We start from the raw sequence: 17,750 nt of genomic DNA, 5'->3' as shown, positions 1-17,750 counted from the left end.
CTACGGCTGGACAGCGGGCAGCGGGGTGTGGCATTCAGATGCATGCCACACGGGCCACCCACAAGGCGAGGTCAGCGGGCAACGGGCAGCGGCATGTTGTGATATATTGGTGCATGAGGCGTCGAGTGCAATTTGCAGTATAACATTTATTAGAGGATCGCCCTGTACCCCACCCACCCCTCCCCCTATTAACACCTGTATGTCCTTTAGCCAATCACCCCTTAAAAACCTATAGAAGCCGCTATAAAAATTTCAGTGAAAGTTAGTTTTGTGCAATTTTTCGTTCCGTGGTTGTTTTCCAGCTGTTTTTCCAGATTTTATGGTCGCAAGCACAACAAAAGGTGTGCATGTGTGTGTGTGTTTTTTTTTGGGGGGAGTGGATTGTATTTTCTCGCCGCAGCACAATTTGAACATGTTATGAGTGTGTTATCATAAAGGAACATTTTGTATGTAGTTTGAGTTTCGTTTTCGCAGTTCAGTTTCATTTTCAATTACAGTTGCAACTAAAAATGTAATTACCAAAGTGTTGCAACATACGGGCGAATAGCAAAAAGGAGCTGTTGCAACTTTTTCAATTTCATCATGAAAATGGAAAGCAGACACGACCCTTTGGCCCTGTGAGTTATCATTTTGTGTAAACAACGTTTTTTATTCAAGGTCCCGTCTGCTTTAGTAATTGTTTCAACTTTTTTTTGGCTTTCAAATGGATTTATACAATTTTTTAATATTTAATCTGCTGTAATACATTTTCTAGACTGAAACTGGGCTTATTTATATTATGAATTTCTGTTTTGTTTTTAAAGGTATTTTCTTTATTCTATTTTTGGCAAAATTTGCCGAATTTAGTGAGACATTATGCGAATCATTAGCTCGGGGCTCTCCTAGCTCGCATTAATTTGTCAAAACTGAGGCAATACTCATGGGAAATTCCATTTTGTTGATGATTTATTCTCTAGATTTATTTTACAAATTTCTAGACAATTTTCCATTTGTTTTTATGTTCGTTTACTCTGCGTATTCAAAAAAGATATCTTTAAATTTAAGCTCTATTTTTTTGTCTATTAAAACGGACAACCAGTTCGCAGTCTCGCTAATCGAATCAAGGGATTGGCGTGAATTCGCACATAAAATGAGCTCCAGCTAGGTTATTGCCTTGACCTTGATACATTTGGGAGCATTTCATGTCATTTTTATAGCCGTTAACAATATCCTTGAGTGATGGTTAAGTAATATATGCCCAAAGGGGTTTTCGCCTAATGGAGAAACACAATCAAATGCCATGTGTCAACTGCTATTGAGTGTTGCCCCATGTTCATGTCAACTTCTGGCATAACTTACCGCACAGCCCCGCAGCTCCTCAGCTCTCTGCCCGGCTAGCTGGCGACCTACAGCAGCGGCAAATAATTTGTCGTGTACTTCATATTTTTGCTTGGGCTCGTAAAGTCAACAGCAACAAAAGGAAAAGTGAAAAAAAAAGAAAAAAAAAAAACAACAAAAAAAAAAAAAACAAAAACTGGAACAGTCAGCGCCATTTCATGCTACGGACCAATAAAATGGGCTTGTGGGAAGTAGGGGCTTGTGGTGGGGTTTGCTGCGACCCAATTCCAGACGTGCCTTATCGCAGAGGTCTCTAGAGAGAGGTCTCTATAGCTCTCGGAATACCTATGTACAAACACGTGTGTGTGTGTGTGTGTGTGTGTGTGTGTGCCGAGAACATCATAATTATGAGCACTAATTTAATAATAATATTGCCGAAGCAAAAAAATAAATAGTTTTGGATATTTGGCTATATGGCAGTATTTAGGTCTGGGTTAGCATATTAATTATTACTATTATATTTTTCTTTTTCGTATATCGTAAAGGATTTTTCTAGGCTTAGTTGCAAATTGTGCGCGATTTTCGTGCCAAGCGCCTGTGGCACGCATATTTAATCAATTATACAAATTGCCAGCACGTAAATTGTAGTTCACAGAATTTTGTTGATAATCATCGACAGGGTGGGGGCTGGAACTGATGGAGGGGGCGTATGGGCAGACGGGCATAGGTACTTTGAAAAGCTGGCTCCAATCTGATTAAATACAACATAAATTGTGTGTGCGAACGCTTATCAAGACGAACGTATCACAAATGTGCGCAAAATTTTTACAAAAATGCCAGAAACACACACACACAGCGCGCTCACACACACACACACGCATACTCATGCAGTGTGTGTTTCTTTAATGGCATTCAACATTTTGCACGTAAATTAAAAATAAAAGGCAGGCGCGCATAATTTTCAATTTTCATGCAACGTTAAAAGCGCTGATAAATGATATTGAAAAGCGAAACTTAACGATGGGTCCACAGCCGCCGCAGCAGATGGGTTGAGGGAGTGGAGAGGGGGCAGCCAGGTAGCGCCAACTGGGAAGTTAAAAGTTTGACAGATACACTCGACAAAACTTTTTGTACTCAATTTACGAGATGTGCATAAAATCCTGGACAATATTAAAGCTAAGCCGCACTAGGACAGAGTTTTGAAATATATAGAACAATTTTTATAATAAAAGTCTTAAAGAATTCCATACATATATATTTAGATTCAGTATGTGTGGAGTATCCTTGAGAAAGTAGGGGTTGAAGCCTTTGATCAGATAAGTTGGATAAATTACCAGGCAACGTGAAAAGCGACTCACTCACGGCAAAAGTTAGTTGCGCAGGTTATCACACTAATTGACAGACTTTCTAAGTGAGTCATTTAAGAACTTTGCCGAAAACCGCAGCGAACTCAAGCAGCCCTTTTCTCTAAGTGTATATAAATGAGTGTATATACCTTTATATGTATGGAGAGAGAGTTGCGCCGGCGAACTTGCAGGCAATTTCCCGCACAAAAAAGGGGTTTGGCCGCAAAAGCCGCAGGACACGACGGGACTTCGACAAGGAAGCGCCTTTAAAAGTTTTTCGCTTGAAACTAGCTTTGAAGTTGCGTCCCAAAGTTGAGGCTAAGCTAATAACTTGAGACAAATTAACTTAGGCACACACACACAAAGAGAGACATAGAGAGAGAGAGAGAGGCAGACAGGCAAGTGCTGAAATACCAAAGTGTTATTTGCTTGAATGCCAGCATAGACGTTGTGACGTCATTGTCAATGGATTTATTACGCATACGCCGCATGTGCACCAACAATTTAGTTGGCCTCATTTGCCGAACGTGTGTTTTTTTTGGGTTTTTCTTCTTTTTGTTGCGCTTGTTGTTGTTGCTGTTGCTGTCAACAGAAAACTTTACACCGTCTGGCGTTCAATTTGGCGTTCAGTTGTTTCTGCCCCGTTGCTGCTCGCAGCACTGCTGCCATTGAATGTCATAAAAATGTGTTTGAGGTAAGGTAACAATAACAAATAAGCACGAGCTACGCTAGCTACCCCATATGGGTGGGTTTGTGCGTGTGTGTTGTGGGTTTAGTCACACATGCAAATGGCAGGGCGAAACATAAAAGCCGCAGAAAAACAAAACAAAAAAAAAAAGGAAAAAAAGAACTCTAGACAAACCAACTATATGATACCAGCACTTGGTTCATATATGTGATTTTATAGTTGGATTGGCTTTTATTTTATTATTATTCCCCTTGGCAACCCTGTCTGTTGCCAGGTACGTTTATGACATTTTCATTGGAAAGTTTGACATTTTCTTAACGCAAAATTGGGTCAAACAACTGTAAACTGATCTGCAAGAGCACACCAACAGTTAATGAATTTTAGAGAATAAATTGCTGTCAGTTAGACGCATAATATTAGGGGCAGTACTTTTTCAAAATCGAAAAAGGAATATGACTGAGATTAAATCATTTAATGTAGAGTCATGAAAAACGCTAACTTATCCGAGGCAATTCGCTAACTTGATCTTGTCTCTTTAATAGTAGAAAAAGCTAATTATAATTTACTGAATGCTAACAATTAAGCATTTATTAATCATATTAGAACAAAAACAATTTTTGATAAATGCCTTTAAAGTTGAAGAATTTTGAATCTTTGTTTTTTTTTTTTAGTTTTCCCTGGCTCTAAAGTTTTTTATTTATAAACTTACACTTAAATCATAATAAATAACTGAGAGGACATAAAAAATAATCAGACATTTCGGTTATCATTAAAGAAATTGCATTTATATATCTAAGTAATTATGATGCTACTTTTGCTGTCATTTAATGCATTTACGTTAATTAAATAATTATAATTAAGTATTATTTAACAAAACAATAACCTAAAGCTATGGTTAGCTAATATTTGAATATCTTTGCGGTATTACTGCAACTGTGTACAACAAGTTTATGTACGGTAGGATATATGGCACCTATATGATATAGTGGCCCGATTCGGACTGTTTCTACAATAACAACTGGCTATCTTAGCTCGGCTGAATATTCTGATCAAGAGTTTATACTTAAGGGTTCGAAAAAGCCTCCATCTATGGCTTACAAATTTTCTCGCAAAGTAATAATACCTTTGGCAAGGGCATAAAAAGTAAACAAGCATAAGGTGTTCTGCTGGGGTTTGGCTTAAATGTGTTTGTGTGTGTGTGTGTGTGTTTGTGTGTTTGTGCTTTGCTATTCACTTTCGAAAAGCTGACAAAAAGTTGTGGCAATAAGCTCAAGCAGCAGACGCAACAGCCACAACAGACGTCGTGTGGGCGGCAGATAAGTACAACAGCGGGCGAAAGGAGCAGCAAAAATATAAAGGATATGCAAGCAGCGGGAGCAGAAGAAGAACAAGCAGCAGCAGGATAAGAGGAAGAAACAGCAGCTGCCAGCGCCAGAGCCGACAACGTTGGCAGCGATTTTTAAAGTCTATCGCGCTTATTTACACATTGTGCCACATGTGCAAATTACTGCACAATTTACATATGCGGCTGTGTGTGTCGCTGAGTGCGTTGGTGTGTGTGTGTGTGTGTGTTATTGTGTCACTGCTTTACAATTTTGCAAAATTTCAAGTTGCTACGTTTAATACTTTTGCTCTGACGCCATTTTGTACACTTGGCTGCATGGCACACATCCGGCTGCCAGCAACAACAATTAAAACGACTCTTGCCCCAGCCCCGCCCACTTAGCCACAATAAGCGCCAGCGGCTTAGCACCGTTCCGAGTCGCCAGTTGGTTAAGCGTCTTACATACACACACACACATACACACAATATAGAAAGGCAAAAAAAAAAAATATATGGCGAAAGAAAAGGAATCATCATTATAATGCCGTCACATGTGTGGCCCTGCCTAGCTCTGTGTGTCGCTCATCAGTCGTCACTGACACACACACACATGCACAAGTAAACACACACACACACACAAAGGGCGACAAGTCTATTTCTCTCCTGTGCCAGTTTCCTTTTCGGCTTTGCCTGCTTAGTTATATACTTACTCATAAGTATATTTTGGTCATAATTGACAGCGCTCCTAAATGCTTTGTGCTTTGCGGCTCTACCTTCTACTTGTTTTATACCCTGTAATTGTGTGAGAGTTGGGCTTAAGGGATTTCATTAATCGCACATTTGAATAAATCGCTGCAAACACAAAGCTCGATTTAAGTAGCGGAATACAAATATGGCGTTCTCTGCTTTGATTTTTTGATCTTCTAATAAGTCTATAGAGCTGATTTGACTTAGAATTCCATTGTCTGTCTGCTCTATTCGTCCCATTCCCTTTTCAGATTGCAAAAACTTTAAGTCTCCAGCCAGTTATAAATCTTTTTTTGGTTTGTATCAACAGCAATCATTAATCGCTTATATTTCTTAGGGGGTATTCGATGATTTTAAAGGCCTTAAAAAATCTAATCAATATATTTAAATTAAGTAATTTAGCATAATATTTAAATAATTAAATTATTCAAATGTCTATCCTCAGATTTAATTAATTCTGTTTCAATAATTATAGGGCCTATCGATCGACTATCGAAGCTATCGTCTGTTTTGTATCGATTATTTCATCATGCCCGTTCTAAGATAAAGTTAAGTGCTGAGTATATTCTAGTCACGCAGTCTCAACTAGAGCAATTTTTCTATTTTCTTTAGCTTTGAGGCATATTTCACTTAAAAAAATGCCTCGAACAAAAAAAAAACATTTAACTTGAGGCCGCCTTCTGTTAAATGGCGCGTAAAATTTCACACTCAATTTGTGTGCCTTTGTGTTTGCGTGTGTGTGGTTTTTTTTTATATTTTTTTAAAGGGTCGGCATTCGGTTTTTGCTGTTTAATATGCTCGTAGCTTTATAATTTGGAATTTATGTGTATGTTTTTTTTTGTTTTACATTTTACCAGCATTTTAAATGTATTGTTCGGGCCATTGATGTGCTGCTTTTCAAATAGCCATTAATATTTAAATACACATGTACATTTTCTCGTTTAGTACAATTTGAATTGAATTGTGAACTGGCAGAGAATTGCATTCATATAATATCAAAAATTGGATTCCTGCTTTCCCCTTTTTTGTTCGCCTGCAAAATAACACAAAGCTTAAATAATTCCTTAGAGCAAAAGAAAAAATTGGAATTGTATAAATAAAATGCATATTATTTTCGTTTCTACTTTGTGCAGCAACTGAAAACGAAAAGTTTTGAGGTTTACGCAACAAGAAATTTGATGAGGAGAGCTGCACAAACTGCGCCCTAAACACAATTGAAATTGTAAAAAAAATCAGTTTTAATTAAATCTGCCTTGCATAAAAATACAAACTCAGACGCAAACAGCGCTCAACCTTTCGCCTTTAATAAGGAACTTTCTGATTTTGCTCGATTTGTTGCCATTTTCAATTAATTTCAAACTGTTATAGAAAAAAATATTTACTGAGCGCTAAATGAAAAGCTTACGGCTTATTTTAAGAAATTTATATTCTTGATTGAATCCGCACCTTAAATTGACTTTTGATAACTTTTAAGTTGATTTATGACTTTTACAGCTGTATGAATAATTTTAATTTAATTTCATTTATTTATAAATTGGCAGCTCAGTTGATGCTGCTTGATAATTTTTTGTGTAATCAAAATTCCAATTGACTGACAAAATAATATATGGAAAACCCAGTTTTAAACAAGTGCCAGCAAAAGCAGAATTTCACCAGTTCTTCTTGAATTAATGAATTTTTTTGAATTAATTACAACTCTTAACTAATAATAAAGTGTATATTTTAATATATTTAGATGTATGTAATCTGTTGCGTTATGGATCCGAACCAGTTTTTATTCAATTTAAGAACCAATTTAAGCTGAAACTTTGACTCTTTCTAGTAGAGAGTATTTTAAGAGAGTATTATTAGTTTGTCATGAAATGTGTAACCCATAGGAAACATCTTCGACCCCAAAAGACATATATATATATACATATATATGTATATATATATATACATTCTAGATCAGCATCAACAGTCGAGTCAATGTGTCCATATTCATCTGTTCGTCCGCCAGTTATTTATATTAAGATATCATCTAAGATATCATCTATCTTTTAATTTTGAGCCCATATTGAACAATTTATTTATATTGTGTTTAGTTTCTATACACTTGTTAATTTAAAGCTAAAAAAACGTTGAACATTTTTTGCTGTTTGCTGTTCTTTGGAATCTTACATCTTTCCAAATATTCAAGACTGTTAATAGGTTTGCAAGCAAAGTTAAGTTCGGGCTCTTAGCCGGGACATAATTCCAACAGCGCAAGAACCCAAATGCAAGCAAATGCTTGAACAGAAGACATTTTAAGCAGAACGTAAACCTCTTTCAAATGGACAGATTAGCTACGACTTATGCGTTAACAACGGCAACATATGGCTAACTAGTTCATGGAGCTTTGTAGGATAATTGAAAATGTCGTCGCCGATTTTATTATAACAAATCCTGGGCCTGAGCTCATATTGTCAGGGCAACAAATCCTATAAACAGTACTGATTGCATTTCATTTAAGTAATGTCAAATGTCATTTTCGAATTCCGCGTTGAGTACATTTACAAATAAACAGGGCGGGGCACAAAAAGTTGGCCCTTAAGCTGAGAGATTACTGTACACAGCCTGCGCCCGCAGCCAGGCGACGGCTGTAAGCAATTTGTGGGAATAGGCATTGCGAATTGCTTTTGTGCCATTAGCAAGCTGTTTGCTCTCAGCCACACACCAAAAACAATAGATAACAACAACAACAACAACAACTACTACAACATGAACAACCCAACAGATCCGAGTGGCCAACTTTAGCCGTTGCATGCTGCAATCCGTATATCCAATTTCCAAATTCGAGAAACGGAAAGTGAAAAACTTTTATTTTTTGGTAAATTTTGTAATTGATTTACAAATGCAAATGTTTTGCACACGTATTTCAAGGCGACCGCTGACAAATGCTCCCCCGATTGAATGTCGCCCCCTCTCTCCCCCTGACAGCATTTTAAACTGGTTTAGTGTTTCCTTGGCCATCCCTCCTGCTCATAGTTATATACTGGAGCTATACAATTTCAGGCACGTACCGAATTTCTTGCTTATCTTTAGAGCAAAGCCTCTTTATCTAGTCGGGCAGTTGGGTTGGACCAGAGTTTAAATTTTCCTTTGTTTGTCAGCATTTTGTTGTTGTTGTTGTTGCTGCTGCTGTTATTGCTGTTGCTTTTGATGCTCTCTAAAACGGAGTTAAGTGCCAGAAGAGCACACACAATTTGTAGGTTCGTAACTGACAGCAGTTGGGGCTAATTGAATCCCAGCTGATTCGCCGTGTATAAATTTTCGATTAGTTGCAACTTAGTTATTCTCTTTTGTATATGAGATAGGATTTCTTTGTTTTTCTTTACTTTTTATTTAAATAATAAAATACTACTCACTACAAGTGTGATTTTACAGAAAGTCAAGGTACGCCTTTTGGGCTGGGGCTCACAGGCGCTGGCGATTTATTTAGCTTGGGCAGCTTTCAATATTTTTAAAAAATATTTAAGATTATTTCCTTTTAAAAGAGCAACACATAAGTAGCCGGCGAATTTCTGAAATTTTTAACACTTTTATGGTTTAAAATGCTGAATTTTCGTGTCTGAAATATAAACCGAATTCTCTTTAAATTATATACAAAATTGCCTACGTATTTTTTCCAATTAAATTTTGCTCAATTCTAACATTTCACTCGACAAATGTTAATTGCTTAATGGATAAAAAAAATATTTGTTGCCTTAACAGTTGCAGTCCTGTGGTAATTGAAACGCGTTACATTTTTGTTTATACTAAAATTGTGTCTACAGTTTTCTTCAAATACTTTTTCCGATCATATCTAATCATCTTATAGAAGCTTCGCTATAAACCCTTTATGCAAAATAATCCTCTCTTTCTAAGTTATTCTGATCCAAGCTTTACTATTCTCAGATATCTGTAAGACCGTATGGCAAATATCTTCAAGGTTTTGCATCTTCGGTGTGTTTATATGATATAAATAGCATACTCATTTTCTATTTAATAAATTTTTTGTTTAAAAAAAAACTAAAAACAATATAAAATTAAACATTTTGCCCTTTTCGTATTGAACAGATTCAGGGTAGAGGTCATGTAAAATTAGATTGGCTGTAAATTATTGTAAAATTATTGGAATATGCTGTAAACAATTTGAGTTTTTTTTCCTAGGGCATGTTTTATTACCCTTAACTGCTTGAGAATTGTAAACAAAGGAATTTCTTAACTCAATTCTTTCGCATGGAATTTGTCGAAAGCTTTTCCAATTTTGAATTGTTGTTGAGCCAATCGCATTGACGCTGACAGATTCCGCTCACATACTTTTACTGTAGTTTTAGTGTCCACAGTAAATTTGGTTTGTCAGCAGACGTCGCTGAGCGATATGCTTGATGCCTGGGGGGTATATGTCGAGGGAGGAAGCGAGGGGCATGACGGGGACGCGTTCCGGTCTAAGATCCCAGCACGTACGACAGATGGAACTGAAGCTGGAAATGGCCAAAGAGCTGTAAGCACGCCCACTCATTTCCCTCTTTATCTCTGTCTCTTCCTCTCTGCCTCTTTCTCATCTCCTCTCTCCATCTATCTCTCTCTCTAGAGCTCTTTGCACGCGCTTTAACGTTTAATCAGCTGGCGCTAAAATTATTATTATTTTTTTTTTTTGATAAAATTTGATCAAATTTTGAAAACTTGTCTCTTTGTCCGGCGTTTCGCTTAGCTATTTTTTATCCATGTGGGTATTTGTGTGTGTGTGTGCGCGTTTGCGTGTGCTTGGCATCAACTTGCGAATTCTAACGAATTTTAAATGATTTCATTTCTATTATATATTTCCAAAAGATCTCTCATTTTGTTGCTGTCTTAAACACATGTTTTCCCAATTTTTTTTTTTTTTTGTTTGTTTGCCTCCAACTGCAGTTAACAAGTGAAATAGATTTAAATAAAATATATAAATACAGCTGTTATACGCAGCTATAGAAGGTATATTTATCTGCTTGTATATAGCATACACTACCAAACAAATATTTGAATTTTATTTATACTCGTGTTGTGGCTGTTTTATTTGTTTCCAAATTGAAAGCGTCTACGAAAACGTAAATAATATGTGTTTATTCTGGTTTAGCATCCGAATTTGCATCCATATACCTCAATGTTTTCCAATAATAAATTGTCTTTAGAATTACATGCTATATCCATATGCCACAGTTAATTCTATATCAAGATCCGAAAGAAACTCTTCTTCCATATAGCTCAGCTTTATAATTATCACTATTGTAAATTTAATTGTTATCAAGTCGATTTTCCGCCGTTTCTCAACTTTTATTTTATTACATTCTACACTCTGTGTAGAAGACAATACTTTTGGCAGAAAAAAAGCGTTAGAATTTGGCTCTAGATTAAACTAACTTTAGGTAATAATATGCTTCTTGTAAAGCTTATTATTATTATTATTATTATTAGAATATATTATTAAATGCAACTTATAAATACTTGAATATATATAATATTTATAGAAATCCCTTTTACTGAACAATAAATGAACTTTATAAATGAATTTAGCTACATTTTCAAAAAAAGAAAAACAATTTTGCCCATAAGTAGAAAATTCTATGGTCACTCAATTCATGTTGTTCAGTGTTGAAATTGTCTGCAGACGTCTGGGCTACGGCAAGAAGCGCCAGAAATTTGTATATATTGAATATAGAAAATCGGGCGATTATTTCCGCCGCCAATGAGTGAAACATTCTCTTGCAAGAAGAAAATCTTTTTTTTTTTATTTCACGCCAACATTTTGCAATCGAATTTTCCAAAATATTTATCAAATATTTATGCAGTGCTTGGCATTTAATTAATAATATTGTGAAAAAAGGCAGTGCAATAAAAATCGAAGAGAGTTGAAATTAAAAAAAAGCTCTTGTTAAACAATATGATAAAAAAACAATTGTAAATTGTCGCACCTTTCTGCTGAGCTGCTTGCAATATCAGCACAATATTATTATTGTATTTGTATTTGTTGTTTTTTTTTACGGTTGATTATTTCGGTTGTAGAAGCGTCTTTGCGCCGGTTTTTATTTGTTGTTGCCGTTGTCGCTGTTGTTGTTGTTGGTGTTTCTGATGCTTCAGCTGTTGTTTTTCTTGTTGATTGTACGCTTTGTTAAAGCCAATTTAAGCTTTTAATCAGCGCTTTTTTTCGCACTCACACAGACACAAAGACGGAGGCACACGCACACGGACAGACGCGCCGTTTGTGCATTTGTTTTGTACCAACTAATACTCAATTTGTTGTTGCCATTCAACGCATGCCAAAAAATTCAAGTTGAGAATTTCTTTTTTTATATTTTTCAAAATATTTTTTATCACGCACGCCGACTCGACGTAGATACGAATGCGTAGTAACTGTAACTGCCGACGTAGAGCAACACATCAACAGCGGCAGCAGCGTTTGCCGAGCGTGCGAACAGAACAGCGTCGTCTGCGATACTTGTGCGAAAAAATTTGCTACAAAAGATGCCGCCAATACTTGACGTTTGCGCTCAAACAGCGTCGCACTCAACGTGTGTGCGCTGCGACCGGTGTGAGCGATTAAGTGAGTGAGTGAGTGAGTAAGTAAGCGAGTGAGTGACTGAGAGGTATGAGGTGAGCGGCCTATGCTCGTGTTGCTGCTTGCTGGCTTGTGCGGGTGGCACATGCTGTGCATACGTCATTGATTTTGGCACGCTGCCAACATGTTGCAGTTCGTTCTAAGTATATTGCGCTCAAACCATTTGGTTGTGGCTCGCACACGTTCTTGTTTGGCGCTCGCGCAAACTGTTGCCGTTTTTCGGCCGAGCGCACGTGTGTGTGTACGTGTGTGTTTAGGCTTGGAGCAGCGCGCGTTTATTTGCCTTGGTTTCAGTTTTCGTGCATGGCATGCGAAATTGCTTGAGTAGGTTGGTAGGTCACTGCCTTGTCGCTCTGTGTGTGTGTGTGTGTGTGTGTGACTCTCCTTTGCGCGCTATGGGTAAGTGTGTGAGTGTGTGTGCGTGTAACTTGCCTATGTCTGAGCTTAAGTTCATTAACGGCGCTCGCTTCGCGCAACAGTTCCACGGCATGCGCTGCCTGCTGCACATAGCCTCACTCACACTCACATATGTATGTATATTTACATGACTGTTAGTTAGTTGTAAGAGATACTCACTCTCACACACACACACATCTCCATTTTCGGTAGCGATTGCCGTCGCGTCTATTCTGCCTGTGGCTTACTCAATGAATGGCACCGAATTTCCACAGTTGACGTTGTTTTTGCTGTTGTTATTATTTCCCTTTTTGGGTGCGGTCTCCCCCAATACAAATCTGCGGCCAAAGAGCTGATGGATATTATTTGCACGTGCTTGTGTGTGTGTGTGTGTGTGTGTGTCTGTGGATTCTATTTGATGAGAAATCATATAAATAAAACGAGCTTTAAGCGAGAAAAAACAATAATGCGAAAAAGGGTTTATTTTGATTGGTTTCTATAGATTCCTTAAGCAAATGAAATTGCTAGGAAAGCTTCCACTTTGAACTTTCCCCCAAACAATCAAATCAACGTTTGAATTGCGCTTTTTATACGCACTTTTCTCTTATCAGCTTTCAAGAATTAATTTGGCTAAAGTTTCTTATTTCAATAGAGAACGGCTACACACTTTTTAAAAACGATTAGTTTTTAAGTTATTCTTTTAAGCAACATAGCTAAATACTTAATTCTGAACTAAGTTAAGCAAATTAAAGTAATCGCATCCAGAATCCAGTTACATTTTTTTTGGGCAGAATACTTGTTTATGTGTTTATTATTATATATATTCCATCGATCTATTTGCTTAATTGTGTAAAATAAGAGATATGTTAATTGTATAAGTTTTAATGTGCACTTGAATCGATCAGTACCCTACCAAGTCTAGTAATATCTTATAGAGTTTATAGAGTACTTACATTGTCTGTAATGGGATGGGATTTATAATGAAGGACATTTAAGGGACTCAAATAATTCGCCTAGCTGGTAGTTGGCAGGGGTGTCTCCTTGGTGGACGGTGTATCCATTGTAAAAATATATATTTATTTATTAAAATTAATATAACAATAATAAGCAAAGATCTGCTCGGTACATTTATACAGCTTTATCCCTTAATGTCCATATGCAATTTAAACAATGAATGGAATTTCAAGTTGTTCAAGAGTTGTGTAAATAATAATTATTATGTGCGTCAGTTGGCTGTAATACTTGTCGCTGTGGTGTAGGTTGTGGCAGTGTGTGTGTGTGTGTGTGGTTGTGTGTGCCTGTGGCTATGTGTCTGACAATGTATGGCTCTTTGGCGGCTATTTTTATGGCCACACAGTTATAACCGTGTCTATTGCCGTTGGTTGGGCGCTAATTAAGTCTGTTTTCTAACTGCCCTCATGCACATTTTGGCTGGCCAGTGCTGCCAATTCGCTGTGGGGGACTCATTAACTGCAAATCCCAAATTAATTGGGTATTAGACACAATGCATTACCGGCTAAGCGAAAAGTGTTGCCATTGTCGCTGGCTAGGCCTAGGCTCCAACTCCGTCTCCACTCAGCTATAAAATGCGCAAATGGGGCGTGTCAGCAGCAGCAGCAGGCGCCCATAAAACCAAGCGAATGTATTATAAAAAAAAGCAAGCCAAAAGCGACTGCCAACTCGCTTATTGATTCTCTGGCAGCAGCAGCAGAAGCCCTGGCAGCCACCCAAGGGCCATTGGCCCATAAAAATATTAATGCAGTAAAAACTGAAATTATTCATATGTTTGGAATACAGCTATCCCTGCCCTAACCCCACCCCCGCTCCCTTGTTTCTCTATATGCATATATGTAGACTATCTATATATTTAATATTGAAGAATATTTTTCTGTTTATTAAGGCACATTTTGTGCATTGTTGTTGGCTTCCTCTACAAATGCAGATATACATATATGCATCAAAGTCAGCAAAAATTCAAGTTTCTGTTTGTATTTCAAAACTGCAGACACCAAAACAAACAACACAAAAGCAAAGTCTAGGAGGCTGGGCAGGGATTGGGGAGCGGCATTGGGAGCGGCCCCATAGAGAGACATAAATTGGCATTTTGTCCGGCCGAGGCAGAAAATGTTTTGTTTATTATGGGGTCGCATCTATTTGCCTGTTTGTCCAGGCTCAAAGCTCCTTTTCAGATTTATGCGGAAAAGTTTTGACAACAATTCGCATGCCCTTATTAAATGCAAATTGAAATTTTAAATTTAAGCGAGATACTTAAACAGAAATTAATCCCTAAAATTTTCATAACAAACAAAAATGTTTAATTAATTTAGGTAAATGAGTTTGAAAATTACTTACATTCGGAAATTACTTACATTTTTCAGCATTAATCGGATCTTAAAGTGCAAATGATTGTACTTTAATAATAGTTTTTCTTTTTAGATATATTGTGCATATATTTCTCATTGAAAAAAGTAGTTCAAGTTCAACACAACTTCAAAAAGTTTGTTTTCTCTATAATATGAATCAAGTAGAGAGGAAATTAAAAATTATATTTTTGGCATCCTACCCTAAACAATTGTAAATGTTAGAGCTTTTTCTATGCCATGGTGGTTTTTTCAAAGATTTTTTAAGTTCATAAAAACAAAAACCCAGCACATTTGCAAATTTTTATTTAAAAATTCTTTAATTAGTTGTAAAATTCCAATATTTATTTCCCAGCTATTATGTTTTTTACCAAGAGTAGGTATTTGGATAACCCGCATGCTTATAGGCAAACAATAAGTAGTCGTCAGTAAGTAGTTTAGCCATGAGCTGCCACTCCGCGCGGCCCCCTTTCCCGCCACAGTGCTCTATACAAAGATTCTTCCAGCTGTTTTCATTGTTATGCGTAGTATGCACACTTGTGTGTACAAGTAAATGTACTTAGGACATGCTAGCGATTTATTTGACTTCACTCACAAAACTACACACACACACACACACACACACACATCCGGTGGTGTGTGAGTGTGTGTGCTGCAAATTAACCCAGTCACGTACTGCGCTTAGCCGGGCCTAATCAAATAAACGCGCCAAATTAAACAGCAGCCGCAAAAACAACAACGGGCGACAAGTAAATATATGAGTGTGACACCTCGATGTCAGATTGCACAGGCAAATACTAGACGGATAGAGAGAGAGAGAGAGCGAGAGAGAGTGGGAGGCATATTTTTATTTATCAAGTACTTTAGGCAACGCTCAACAGTATGCTAGCATTTTTGCTTTTATGTATACCCTATAAGCTTTGTTTAGAAAAGATTTACTAGCTCTTACACATATATCACTTGCATAAAAATATCCCGGTTTCTCAAAGCGCTTGGGTAAACAAAAGAAGTCTTAGAGAATTTAGTTATTTTGTAGAAGACAAACAGATGCAGCATCGTTCGCTTTGCTTCTTTAATTTGCAAGTGGTTAAAGCTGCGGACCGAAAACAAAGCCTTTCCAATTTAGATTCAATAGGAAAGTCTGCCTTTAATAGAACAGGGTAGTTCTTGAAATAGCTATACAGGAAAGCTGCTCACTCTTGCTATTTATACCTAGTTGCTGTTGTTGTTGACCAACATTAACCTCGACCCGGCCAGGTTATCATTGAGGTAATACTAAACATTTTACTTAAATATACAATTTTCAACAATATTTCATTTGTTTAAGTAGTTTTTTAGTGGTTTTCTTCCATGTTTTTTATATTTGAAACATTATACAGGGTATCTGTGCGTTAGTTCGTACAGCTCTGAGTGCCAATTTCAAAGTAACCCATTTTGTTGGGCTTTTTTTTTTTGTTGCGTGCCACGCTTTGATAAGTTGTTGCAGCTGACGTCATATTAATTATGGTGGCGCACACACAAAATGCGATTGGCCTGTGGCAGAGATTCGATCGGAACAGGACTCAGATTGAGTGGCACGGCTTGAGTGTGCTCGCATCGAGTGGCAGCTCGTCCTGTCTGGGGCACACTTGAGTGCCTGCCGCCCAAATGAGCCAAAGGCAGAGCAGCTGCCACGTCAGAGTTGTGCCTTGAGCTGTGCCAACATGCGTTGCCAGCTTGTTTACATTTTGTTGCTTTTGTTGCTGCTGTTGTTGATTCTTTTTTAACATTTTTGTTTACCAGACGGAGCAGCACGTGCTGACAGAGCACCCCATCCGCTGCGCCCCCGCCCCAAGTGCTTCCCGTTCTCTGATTGTATTTGTTGTTGGTGCTTTGGGTATGCGGCAGCACCTGGGGCATGCATATTTTATATGGCCGTAAGCTGTTGCCACTGTCTCAGCGTCTGTCTCAAGCCGCCACTAATCGCAATTGTTGAAAGGGGCAGAACGCACATCATTATTTTTAGCTTGTTTTGGCCGTTTTACAGATATCTTGCTCTTGTTCTTCTTGAGCTAATTATTTATTTATATACTTTGGCTTATTCCCAAAACTGGCAACGCAAATATCTCAAGATTTGCAACTTTCAATTTGCGCTTTAGATGTGGCATGCGGCATGTGGCATAATCAACAAGTCTGTTTAGCTGCAACAAAAGGCAGCTTAGCTTTTGGCTTAAATATTCGCTTTCGCTTTTGTGGTCACAAAATTGTGTCAAATTGTTTTTGTTGCTGTCGCAGCGAACCATTTGAAACTGTTCATTGAAAACATTGTAAGTCGACGTTTTGATGCTCTAAAAGCTTAAAATTTTTGTGGGATATTTCTGCAGTTGGACATTAAATGAAACAGAACAAGGTGGAAGAGGGTTCGTGGCTCAAAAATGTTACGACATAATTTAGTCAAGAAATTGTTTTAATTGTCTATAATAACATTCCATACTTTATCAATTTATGACATTAAAGGATAAGCTTAGCATACTTTTAGGTTGATTTTCAATGATTAAAAATATTATTATTAAAAGGCTGGAATTGCGAGAACGAAAATCTATAATGCAATTAATGATACATTTATAGTATATAAAGAGAAATATTCTTTAAAAAAATTGATCGATTATTGGCGAAGTCTAGAATGATCATAAAATAAAATTGCATCGTGTATTAAATATATGCATAAATATTTTATATATATATATATATATTTATTTTAAGATATAGATATGCATACAATTTATACTAACATATGAAATCTTTTTTTCTGTTTACAGCATCTATTATTTTTTACGAAATTGGAAACTATAAGTAAACTAGTTTATAAAGTGTTGAAAGCTTACTATTCTAACTCGGTAAGTACTTCAATTTGATTAATTAACTTTATTTTAAGTCCAAGTATTATGCTTAGAGCCAAAAGTAAATTTGGTGAGTAAAAAGCGTGAACAATATTTAA

General features: G+C 37.0%; 2 protein-coding genes across 5 annotated transcripts in view; one reads left to right on the top strand and one right to left on the bottom strand.

Moving 5' to 3' along the window:
• Positions 1 to 11,879, bottom strand: part of KCNQ (KCNQ potassium channel) — a 62,935-nt gene extending 51,056 nt beyond the window's left edge. The window contains exon 1 of the mRNA XM_032436655.2: positions 11,374 to 11,879. The gene's annotated coding sequence lies outside the window, so the exon portion shown is untranslated. The remainder of the gene's footprint in view (positions 1 to 11,373) is intronic.
• Hdc (histidine decarboxylase) overlaps positions 1 to 17,750 on the top strand; it is a 93,625-nt gene that overhangs the window by 3,033 nt on the left and 72,842 nt on the right. For all 4 annotated transcript variants that reach the window (XM_070209759.1, XM_032436656.2, XM_015174539.3 and 1 more), the window contains exon 2: positions 17,572 to 17,649. The gene's annotated coding sequence lies outside the window, so the exon portion shown is untranslated. The remainder of the gene's footprint in view (positions 1 to 17,571; positions 17,650 to 17,750) is intronic.

Source organism: Drosophila virilis, chromosome 5 (genome assembly GCF_030788295.1).
Source record: "Drosophila virilis strain 15010-1051.87 chromosome 5, Dvir_AGI_RSII-ME, whole genome shotgun sequence".
NCBI classification, from domain to species: Eukaryota; Metazoa; Arthropoda; class Insecta; order Diptera; family Drosophilidae; genus Drosophila; species Drosophila virilis.
Note: the sequence above shows the minus strand (reverse complement) of the source record. Positions and strands in the feature narration are given on the sequence as shown.